Below are 12,562 nucleotides of genomic sequence, written 5' to 3'. Positions count from 1 at the left end.
ACAGATGAGGCTGAGCAAAATACATGTATTTGTTCCATACACAAAATAGTCCTCTGAAGTTCAAATACTAGGAGTGTTATTTCTTCCTATCCCCACTGACTCCCCTACAAAAAGTCTTCTCATCCAAAATAAAGGTTTTTTGCCATGAGTCCCCCCCCCCCACCTTCCGCGGCCATTGAGGATGGCAAAATGGAACACAGACTTTTAGTGGCTCTGAATTCTTCAGTTTCTTGATTCATTTTGGACATTGACCAGAATAACCTGCTGGGAGACCCCAATAAAAAGACTGCCTTTACAAACACTTTGCCTTTCCCTTCATTTATAATTGAGGTTGAGCTTGTCAATAAAGCTTTCCAAAGGCCATTCACCACAATACTCTTAGACAAGTATTTACATTCCTTCCTCCTCCCCTATCAAAAGCAAGACTATTTTTGTTACCTAAAAAAAAAAAAAAAAGAAATGAATAGTAGTAGCAGGAGCAGGCAAAGGGAAGCAGACCTAAGCTTCTCTATCCTGATATGACTCTAAATGGTAACCCCTGTAACAAAACACATCATGGACAATGAGAACTTGTTCTGCTTCTTCCTCCTGCTTTACTTCTCGTGATGTGGTCTAAAGGGGTTTTTTAAATGGGGTCCTGAAGTCTTTTTTGCTCCCTGCTTCTCCTGCTGTGGCATTTCTGTTGTGCATTATGGCTTTTTTTTTCTTTTTTCTGCAACAAATGATATAAGAAAATTACTGGACTTGGACTGGGGATTTTTGTTTGTCTATTCTCTAACATCCACTGTTCTTATTGGGTTCTTATGATTGTGTTCACTTTTATGAAAATAATACTTTATAGACTCCTATTAAGAAATATAAAGTAAAAAGGACAACACTAACAAACTTGCTCCTTTTCTTGGTCTGATAAGCCATGATGGCCCACCGCATACACAGTCACCAAATCGGAAAGTGTCTCTTTTCCTTATTTGTAATGTTTCCTTTACCTCAAAATATATGCAAATAAAGATTAATTGTACCCAAACTATGTAGATCATTTTTTAATTAACAGAGTTCACTGCGCTTAGAGAATATGGTGATTAAATAGGACAGCAAAATGGCTAATCCATCACAAAATTTATAAGTTCCTCACTTCAAAAAATTTCAACTTAAGATGCTTTTATTCATTTGAACAATTCAGCCTTCCAGTAAAAAGCAAGAAGGAACCTAATTTGAGCTAAAGCCCCATATCTGCATTAGCATAAATCAGACAGAAGAAAGCAACATAACCTATTTTAATTACGTTCAAGGTGTTCATCCCATTCATCTAAAAATTAGCCATACAAAAAATGATCCACTGGTGAAATACTACTTTCTGCACACTGGAAAAAGACATAAAGTCCCCCTGGATATAAGGCAATATATGGTGAAACCCTTCCTTACAAATTCTCGCCTGGTGATTTCCCAGGAAACCAAAACTCTGCAGATGTACAAACTAAAATGCAGATGTGGGCATTTCAAATAACCAAATTTGGGTTTTATTCCTAATGAGGACAATTCATCTTCAGATTTCCATGCAGAATACCATGTCCCTCTGAACAGAAATTGAAATCTGATCTCCTAAACATAAACATTGGTACTGCTTGAAGATTAGCATTTATTTAATCAAATTTGATTTCTAAGCCTACATACTACATGATCTCCATAGACTGGCAACTAGTGAACCATCAGGTAACCTGGTTCTTTGGTGTCTCCCCAGGGGCTCTGCGGAATCATCGCCTTACAAGTTGCGTGCCAACTCTGGAACAAACACAGACATATATTTCCCCTCCAAATGCACCACTCCTGCCAGGAAACTAACAGATGCAACAACAAATGTTGCAAGTCTGCCTATTAAACACGGAGCTCATTGAATTTCTATTGCATTTCTCGGGCACAAGTGCATTTGGAGAAAAGAAAGAAATTAAAATGAAGTCAGGTGTCATTCAAGAAAATTACAGTCCCACAGAGGACAGTTTTGAGTTGCAGCTTTGAGTTGCCACGCTGTGCCTTTCACAGCTGCCTACAGTTCCCGTCATTAATAATCAGTAAATAAGATCTGCAGGTGGGCCTGGAAGGCACCCGGCGCCAAGAAGACCGTAGTTAGGGCTTCTGTCTCTAAGATGGGTGGCCAGGCTCATTTGCGCAACCCTGCTTATGTTTCCACACAAAGTGCAACCCTACTTAGCATAGCTTCAGGGAAGCTGCCTCGATACAGGGAATGCTAATTACTGTAACCAACTGGCAAGGATGCATCCAAAATTAAATGGCCTGTGACTGAGCAGATGAACAATTTTTATGGCCCAAAGATCAGGGAACAGGGATAGTTTGTTAAATTAACTGACAGCCTCTTTGGTCTAAGTAGGTGAGTTGAAGTCATTCGAAAGCTGTGTGTGCGTGCAGTTACACACCAGAGTCTCTCCTGTGTAAGTACGGTTCCCCCTGCAGTTTTATGTGGGAGTATGGCTACATTTAGTACATAAAATTCACAAAGTTCCCCGGTTCAGTTCATAAATGACCAGGAGAAGCTATTCCAAATCCCTATGGAATTGATCTTTCACATACAAAGATCGGCTCCTTTTAAATTCACCTGCAACTAATTCACAGAGTTGTGGAGAAAGGTTTTTAGTAAACCTACAGAACCCTGCATGAACAAAAGCTTTTAACTTCTAATTTCCAACATTGATCACACTTAGGAACCAAGCTGTTTCGCCAGTATTGCAGAAGTTGCTGCTACTACCAGTGCATTCCTAACTCTAAGATATATCTCAAAGTCTTCCTGAGAAATAAATAATATAGAGATGAGCAAACAGCTCTAAAATTTCCAACATATCGCTTGCAGCAAACATACTTCTCCATGTCAAAATTTAATGCAGGATTTCTCAACTTTAGCATTAGTGATATTTTGAACCGTGTAATTATTTGTTCCAGGGGGATGGATTGGGGACTGTTCTGTGATTTTTAAGATGTGCAGCAATATCCCTGACCTCTACCCACCAGATGTCATACCAACCCCTGCCCCCTCTCAGTTATGGCAACTACAAACACCTCCAGGCTAAATGAACTCTGGGGAACAAATCGATGCCCACTTGAGAACCACATTTACTGAATGCAGATGATATTATACCAGACTCTGTGCAAAGTGGGAGATGGGTAAAGGTTAGATTGAGAAAGAACAGACCAGGACACAGTTCTGACCTGGAGAAGTGTTAGGATTTGGATCTGGAATGTCCCCAGAAAAGTTCAAATGCTGACAACACAGAGATATTCACAGGTGAAATAATTGAATGAGGGCTCTAAGCTCATACCTGGATAAATCCATTGACAGACTAATAATTTGAGTGGGCTTACTGGATGGTAGGTGTACGCAGGCAGAGCTTGGCTGGATAAGGCAGATTCCTGAGGCATGTCCTCGGGGACCACATATGTGGCTAGTCCCTTCCTTGCTCTCTCTCTCCTTCCTTTCATTTCGTCCTGCCTCCATGATGTTTCTGCTCCAGAGTGAGAGGACTACAGACTGAATCTCTGAAACCATGAGCCAAATAGACATTTTCTCCTCTAAGTTGTTCTTGTCAGATATTTTTGGCCACAGTGATGCAAAAGCTAACAATACAATTAGCATCAGGTTTAACAAGCAAGACAGATACGTGCTCAGAACATTTCAGCAGTGTGTGATAAAGGATAGAATGGAGAGGTGTATAGGACGCTCTAGACATAGAGAAGGGTTAACAACTCCTAAAGGATCTGACGAGATTTCCTAGAGATAACTGAGCTGGGACTCAAGGACAAGTTGAAGTTGACTAAGTAAAAAAATAGATGAAAAGATCATTCAAATCAGAATGAACTACATAAGCAAAAACTTAGAGGTATGAAACAACAGTGTATATACGAGGCACTGCATCCATTTAGAAATAGTTCACTTCAGTGATACTAGAGTATTTAAAGCACATAAAAGACTTGGGGAAATTTATTACAAGTTAGTAGAGTATATCTTTTATTAATGTTCTAAGTAAGTTTTTGTAATCGTTAATTCTATAAATATTATTATCAACTAGGAATACAAAGAGATATGTAAGAGTCCTTGCCATTTGATGCTCGCTGTTGTCAGCTTTTCATTACTATAACAAAATGCCTGAGAAAACTAACTTAAAGGAGGAAAGATTTATTTTGGCTCATGATTTCAGGGGTTTAATCCATGGTCACAGAGCTCCATTGGAAAATCCTGGAAACATCTTACTTGCCTGGGATTTTTTGTTTGTTTTTGGTGTTTCATGAGAAACACCATTTCTTTATCATTGTCCTTACATACTGATTACCATGAACAATTATCATAAGGTTTTTATTTAGTTAGAAAATCAAAAAGCTCTTTCTTAGCATATATTATAACTGTGTAACCAAATGTCAAACCTCTAAGAAATGATTCTGCCATTCTCCTCCACTCCTGACTTCAATAAATGACATTCACTTTTCTCAGTCCCACAGAGCACACAGTAAATAATGCCTCTGACCACAGATGCCTGGCCCCATACCCCTTGGGGACTCCATTGCCTGCAGCCAATAGACTGAGGTGCATTCCTGCCTAGAGCAGGTACTAATCCAACCCAGCTAGTTAGCATCCTGCAAGTTAACTCCTTCCCTCCCAGAGGCAGGTGTGGGAACCTCTTCCTGTTTTCCTTACACTTTCTTTAGAAGCACATAATTTTGATTATAAAAGGCATGATATTGAATATAAATTTTGCCTTCCTTTGACCCTCTGACTCCAGCAAAGATGCTTACATTTATAGTAAAGGAGTGAAAACACATACAAAGAAAGACATTTCCACCCATAATTCTCCAATATGGGTATAAATAATAATCACATGCAATTCTGCAGGTTAGAAACTCAGTAAGTATGGGGTTGGAAACATATCTATTTTTGCTTAGATAGTTCTGACATAAGAACACATTTTTCGAAACGGATTTTAGAGGCATACACAATATTATCCTAAAAGGATATTTCAGACATCTTGCTGAAAATTAGGCTTACCTTTATTTTCTCTCTAAATAAATGAATAAATGAGATGATTAATCAAAAAGCAAATCTGTTGCTTCTGAAGCTTTGAATAATGACAGGAATGGATCGGGAGTATTCAATACTGTAATGCCACTTTAGCAATTCTTTAAGAAAATCCCCTAACACAATCCCCAGCGCTCAGACTCAAATCTTCCCCAGATTTTTCCATAATTCACGTTTTTCAAGGGTTACAGAGACTCCAAAAATGTATTTGTCAAGGAACTCCCTTCCATTAAATAAAAGAGAAATTCTCTCAAAATGTACTGGTGTGGGTTGAATGTCATTCTTGGGTGAATGTAAGACCTGATGATAAAAGCCATAAAACCTCTGCTTTACCTGGAGCTCCTTCACCTATGCCTGGGTTCTTTGTCACAAACAAACCTATGGAGAGGGGGATGCCTTAAACTAGGGAGTAATTTGATGTGGTCCTGCTCTAAAAGTCAAGGGGGGAGGCAACAGAATATGTCTCGCGCCTAGGCTTGAAAAACCAAAGAGCTAAGGGAAGGAGAAAGTAACAATTTTAGCAAAATTAAATGCTTCTACTGCTCAAAGTATATGTGAAGAAAGTGAAAAGCCACAAACTGGAAAGCAATATTTGAAAAATACATCTCTAGCAAGGGCCTTGTATCTAGAATATATAAAGAATTGTTGCAACTAAAAAATAAGAGACAACCAATTTCTAAAATTGGCAAAAAAGATACATTAATGACAAATAGCATTGAAAAGATCTGTAATGTGAAATAAAATTAATATCATGATAGATTCCATTACATACCTCTAGGAATGGCTAAACTTCTGATGTCCTGACTGTAACAATTGTTGGTGAAGGTATGGAGCAATTGGAATTCCCATACACTGCAGGTGGAAATGCAAAATGATAAGCCTCTCTGGACAACTCATTTACAGCCTCTTAAAACACAAACAGATAAATAAATTCTGTGTAGATACCAATGGGATTAAGACTGAAGGTACTAAAAATGGAGTCTCCTAGTCTTTGGAACTAGAAATGATAATCTGCTGGTAGTTTTCCCTTGCTGGGAGAGTGAATTACAATCAATCAACTAGTAGGAAGAAGCCTGATTTTTTTTTTTTTTTTAATGTTTGTCTTAAGCCCTGCTTGCAAGGCCCAGTGCACCAGCACTTAGCCTTGAAGATTTTGCATCACCTCTCCAGGTATGGAGCATGCCTGTCACCAACAGCAGTGCACCAGCGGGGGCTGTCACTTGAAGCCGTTTCCCAGCTGTTCACAGCAGAGCTACATTGCTGCAGGCTGAGATGATGTGGTTTGTCCAGCCACCTGGTCTAGCTTCTTTCATCTAGCTTCTATGAATCTACTGAAGTGGGTCCAGGTTTCTGTGCTGTTGAGAGCACTACAGAGTCTGGTCTTCTCTTCAGACTTCAATCACACTTTTGTGAACCCAAGAAGGGTACTTGGTATTCCCCTTGGCCTGAACTTGCCCTCAGATTAGTCTACACTGCACAGGGGGTATATCTGGTCCCTCTCTCTGCATCCTGGGTTGATCCCAAAGCTTTTGGAACTTACAGAGGACACTCTTGTTTGCTCACTTAGATCTTTGCAGACATATCACTTTTTATTTCTACAATGACTAGAGCCCTGGAGGGAATGAGTGGTACCATCTCACTCAACTTCATCCTTGTTTTCACCACCAAGGCCTCCTCTCAGCAAATCTGGCTGTTCTAAGTCTAGAGCACATCATTTCTCCTTCAGTAAATTTTTCAATGTTCTAGCCTATGGAGATCAATTCTTCTTATGCCTAGATTATGATTGCATTTACTGCTTAGTACATTCACTTGACTTTATTACATATCTGTCATCTTATTCCACAGTCCAATCTATTTTATACACTATCAGTAAGCTAGTTTTTAGATACTTATAATCCCTTGTTCAAATATTTTTCATGGACTCCTAAAGTCTTACAAAGCAATGTCCAAAGTTCAAAATAGTGGACCTCACTCTGGCCTTAGCCTCTGCATCGCTGCCCTTTCTCGGCTTATGTTCCACCTAAAGTGAACTGTTTCTTAATGCTTAAGTATTTCCATAAATGAACTTATGCAATAACCTCTCCTTCCTAAAAATGTCTCGATATGACCCAGCTCAAATGATGCTTGTTCATAAAGTTTTCTGTGCATAATAAATACAACATTCCTACTTCCCACTTCTCAGTGCAATGTATTCTAATCTTTCTTAAAGACTCTTCACCATCTTATCCTTCTATAAGTACTGTAAACAAAGGTGGGAGCCATGTTCAATATATCTTTCGTCAGTGTCTTGAGTATAGCAAAAGCTTAATAAACTGTTCTTTTAGATTTCATATTGTTCCCCAAAGAGAGGCTCCTGGGCCAGAATTTGAGTGAAGGGAGGAATTTGAATCTTTGCCCTAAAATTGTTGGTTCTGCATCCCAGAAGAAGCTTCTTAGCCTCTGTTTCCTCGCATGCAAAACTGTAATAAGAACATCTTTTCAATCTTTCCAATCTACTCATGGGGTCATTGTGATGAGCTAATCAAACGATGTCTTCAAAGTGCTTTGAGACTCCAGAGTCTTATACTAAGCTAAGTTGGCATCTGCACACATTTTCATACCATGTATACTTTTATACCTTGCAAATGAAATGTTAGGTGCATAGAACCATCATACCGTTAGAGTAACTTAGTGACTCCACTATAGTAACCTTAAGGCCAGAGAAACTTGGGAACCTGTCCCTAAGTATTAGTGTCAGAGCCACAACATCTGACTTAAATCTTGTGCTATTTCCACTAAACCATTTATAATACTTGCTGAACCAAATGGATTTTGTAACATTTTAACAGGAATTTAAAAAAATTTTAGAACCTGCCTACCCAACTGAAAAAATAACATGGAGTATAATAGTTAGGAGGACACTGTGCCTCACAAACAATATATTATCCTAGCCAACGTCTCAAAACCTCTCTGGGTCTTCACCAGAAAGTAAAGTCTAGGGAGGTAGGGATTTTGTATCTATTTTATTCATTGCTATACACAGAAACAAGATAAGTGCTTGGCACGTAGGATGTGTTTGTAATATATTTGTCAAACGAATCTCAATTTTCTCAAGAGTGCCAACGAGAAGAATCACATAGGGTTGTCCTGTGAAGTAAATGAAAAATATCACTTAAAATTCATGACCATGACTAGAGTCCAGCAATTGGTTTTTCAGTAAACTGGCCATCACTACTTTACTGAAAACAAACCTGGAGTCATTTCTTCAAATTTGGCCTGGATGGAAACAAGGCTCCAAGAAGATGGGTTCTCTAACCTGAACACCCAGTTTCAGTTACTGTGCATTGCTATTTTAGAGAGAATTGATAAGCACATCCTGGTGAGCATTGATTGCCCAAAGGTTCTTCTACTGAAGCAAGAGTTGCCACTGAACTTCAGATCATGGAAAAACTAAGCAAAAGAACTCACTGATGCTATATGCCAACATCATCTATAGGTTTTCCCTTAAAATAAAGAAACATTTTCCTCCACAAAATGCCAAAAAATTTAATATAAAAGCAAACATACAAATAAGTAGTAGGACAGCTAGATAATAGTTCTTTTATATTTAAAATATGTCAATTTGTAAAATGTAAATTTTACACCCACAAAGACCACTTATAAACTCAAATGTGCCTGCTAAGTCACTTTTCCATAAATATTCATAATAAAAAATTAGGACCTCATTACTTAGCTAGGTGTGGTGGTACATGCCTCCAATTCCAGTATTTTGGAGGCTGAGACAGGAGAATAGCAGGTTTGAGGCCAGTCTCAGCAACTTAGTGAGAACCCATTTTAAAATAATAAAAAATCAAAAGGGCTAGCGGTGTAGCCCAGAGGCAGAATGCCCTTGGATTCAACCCCTGGTATTGACAACAGCAACAAAGATATAGTTATTTAAATATGCTCTGCTAAACAAAAACGACAATGTATAACACAGAGCAATAATACTCAATAAAAATATAATTAATAATAACAGTGACTTTGACATAATGTAGCATACCTACGAGGAGCCAAGAGGAAGCTCAGGATCCTTTTCAGTCACAGAATTATTAAAAATTCCAGTTAGAATTGTATAGTACTGATGCTGGTTCCCTAAGCTTTCTGGCTGTTTGAATTCTAGATAGTAGATATTTGTTACAAAGATGTATGAGGGCAGATAGAAGAGGGAATAGCGAGACTGTGTGTATACATATACAGTATAAATCGAGTGTACATATATAACGCCGACATTTCTTTCTTGTTTTGTTTCCTAAAACATTGCTTCTGTTCTTTTACAAACATCACAACATATTCAACACAATTTTTTTCACCAGTCTAAAACAGGGTGCTCTGCAGTTTAAATTTTTAAAAATTTTCATTCAGCATATGCTTTGAATCCTAGAGATTTATTCTTTTGTATTTTTAAAGGTTCGTTTTAAAAAATGATGTTTTAGCCCTTAAGTATCCATGACTAAATAATGATTAAAATGATAAAATTACAGAGCTATTTAAACTTCAATGAATTTTAGATTCAGTTAAGATTTATTTGGGGGGCTTGGGGTTTGTCTCAGTGGCAGAGCACTTGCCTGGCATGCATGAGGCCCTGGTTATTATCCCCAACATGGGAAAAAACATAACAACCCCTCCATAAAACCCACTATTTTTAACTGTAGCCTGTTATTCAACTAAACTGTATCATCTTGTGATGACCTGTCCATTATTTACCTACCACATCCATTATTTCTCATGACCATATAAAGTCTTACACTGAACTTTTCTATGTCATTAATTTTTAGATGTAGGTTTAAATCAAAATAAAGGAGAGAAATACACCCAGTGATGTGTACATATATGAATATGTCACCTTATCTCACTATGATATATAATTACAACACACCAATAATATATTTCTTTAAAAAAGTCTCCTTTACTTAAAGGTTTGCACATTTTATGCATCATGACATATTCTGTTTTCCCAAAATAAATTCCAGAAGAAAGGGGTGATTTTAATTATATCAGCTCTTTCCACAGCTTAGTTATTCATAACAAATATGAACCCAACAGTCTGAAAAGTGTAAATTTTTCAGGCAGTGAGTATTCACCTTAAGGCCAAAATACTGAATCTTTATTAGTTATTTTTTTAGTTTGACTAATAATAGTATACATCGGTGGGGAACAATGCTATGTTTTGATATACATTCTAGAATGATTAAATCAAGCTAGTATAATTACCATATCCATAGCCTCACGGACCTTTTTTTGCAGTGCAAACATGTTAAATCTATTCTCTTAGTAATTTTGAAATACACATTACAGTGTTATTAGCTATAATCACCCCACTGTGCAATAAATGTCAAAATCTCACTCCTAGCCAGATGTGTTGGCACACACTTATATAATCCCAGTACTTGGGAGGCTGAGACAGGAGGATTGCAGGTTACAGGCCAACCCCAGTAACTCAGTGATGCTCTCAGCAGCTTAGTGATACTCATTTAAATTTTTTTAAAAATGAGGTTATGGGTATAGCTCATAGGTAGAATGCCCCTGAGTCCAATCGCCAGTATCTTATGCACACACAAGCACACACAAACATACACATACACAAATTAAAACCCCTCTTCTCTCCTGTGTGTGTGAAACATTGTACCCTTTAACCAAGATCTCATTCCCCTGCACTTTTATCTCTGGTAAACACCATTCTACTCTCTACCTCTATGAGTTTGACATTTTTAGATTCCACATATAAGTGAGATGGTGTATCACAATACTGAATCTTGTGTGAACTTACAAGTTTATCAAATGCCTATGTTCCACCCCACCCCCCACTTGTCCAAGCTAAAAGTCCTGGTAGGGTCCCAACTCTCTGTCTGCATGTATCCTAATGACAGATGGTAACCTCTTGCCCAGCTAGTTTCTCTGAACATGCAACACCCTTGGTTCCTGATGGCCTTGTTATCTTTTTTGCAACTGGATACCCTGATATTCCTTTGCTAGAGACAGATAAACTTATCTGACTCCCACCCTGAAGGAGGCTTCTTCCTCAGGATCCCCCCAGTACTGTGTGGACCTCATGTCTGGTCCAAAGTAATAAAATAGAGTAAGATGGCTACAGCATCTTACTATATTTGATCAAGTTTTACATTGACTCAAGCCCCTGGAAAGCAGACATTGTGTCATCTCCAAGTTTCTGGAACGTTGTGCATCCTTGACAAATAATTGTGACTGACCAGCTACTGGAACACAAGTTAGAAAATGCACTAATGACATCTAATATCCATGAAGTCTTTGCTACCTCTCTGAACTCCGATTTTCTGAAATATAAAGCAAAGGGGTACTGTGGGCGGGCCATCTATGAGGATTGTTGTGAAGAATACACTGCAAACATGTCTATGGCGCTGAGCCACTCATTGGATTTCCTTTCATAGCTCAGCTACAGTGATGCGTCCAAGATGGAAATTGCAAAAGAGTCTGACTCTTTCTTTTGCTTCCAATCAGTTTTTGCAAAGCTAGGGCAAAGAGGAAGAGACCATTTCTTGAAAATGTATGTGTAACTTTATGCTTTGGAGGGAGGTAGGAGAGGAGGGACTGGGGCTCAAGGAAGGAAACCGCTGAATACAGAGATCAGAGGGAAACTTCCTCAGTTCTATTTCTCTCGGATTCTCTAAGAACCATGTACCCCAGACTACTTTCCTTTGCTCCAAAGTAATGGTTACCCAAGTAAAGAAGCAAATCTCTAGAAAGAGGTGTTCTTTGTGAATTCACGAATGTCCATTCTTGTATATGTAGCCACAGAGGTGAGTTTGATTAATGTGAATCTGGTGTATATTGATTGCACTAGTGTATTCCAGTTTCTGACCTTTTAAGGCCAAGAGCAAAACCTGAAGCCAGCCAAGTTCACCGAAATAACGCCACCTGCGAAGCTCTACTGCACCATTCACAGCTTTCCCCTGGTGCTTCTATTCCATAGATCTCCAGGGTGGCCCACTGGTCCCAGGGAATGACACAGCCAATGATGTTCTCCCTTGTACCATACAAGGGATTTCTTCATTTGTTAGTTATTTTATGCTATAATAGCAATTACATTCAACAACTGAGAATTTTTTTTTAAGCCTGAAAGATCCTTCTGAGGTTATTTCGCAGTCTCCTTGACATGCATTGCAGCTGAGAGATGTGATGCCTACAGAGGCATGGTGATTTAGCCTCCAGGATGCAGGCAGGTAAGGTACCGGGCCGGAGTGTCTTCTCCCTATTGAACTGGCAAAGAAATTGTCACTGATGTTACTGTGCATAGAATGTATATGCAATGTGGACAGAGAGAAAAAAGAAAGCCAAGTCATAGATCAACGAGGGTTCTGATCCAGGGAAATAAAGTCATACCTTAAATAACACTTGTAATATTGCAATACACAATTCAACAGCTAAAGCAATGTCTTAGAGCGTTTAGGGTGTAAAAGAGGTGTTGGGCCCTATTTCCAGGAAATGCAACTT

Source organism: Muscardinus avellanarius (genome assembly GCF_963383645.1).
Source record: "Muscardinus avellanarius genome assembly, chromosome: 2".
In the NCBI taxonomy this organism is placed as follows: domain Eukaryota; kingdom Metazoa; phylum Chordata; class Mammalia; order Rodentia; family Gliridae; genus Muscardinus; species Muscardinus avellanarius.
Note: the sequence above shows the minus strand (reverse complement) of the source record.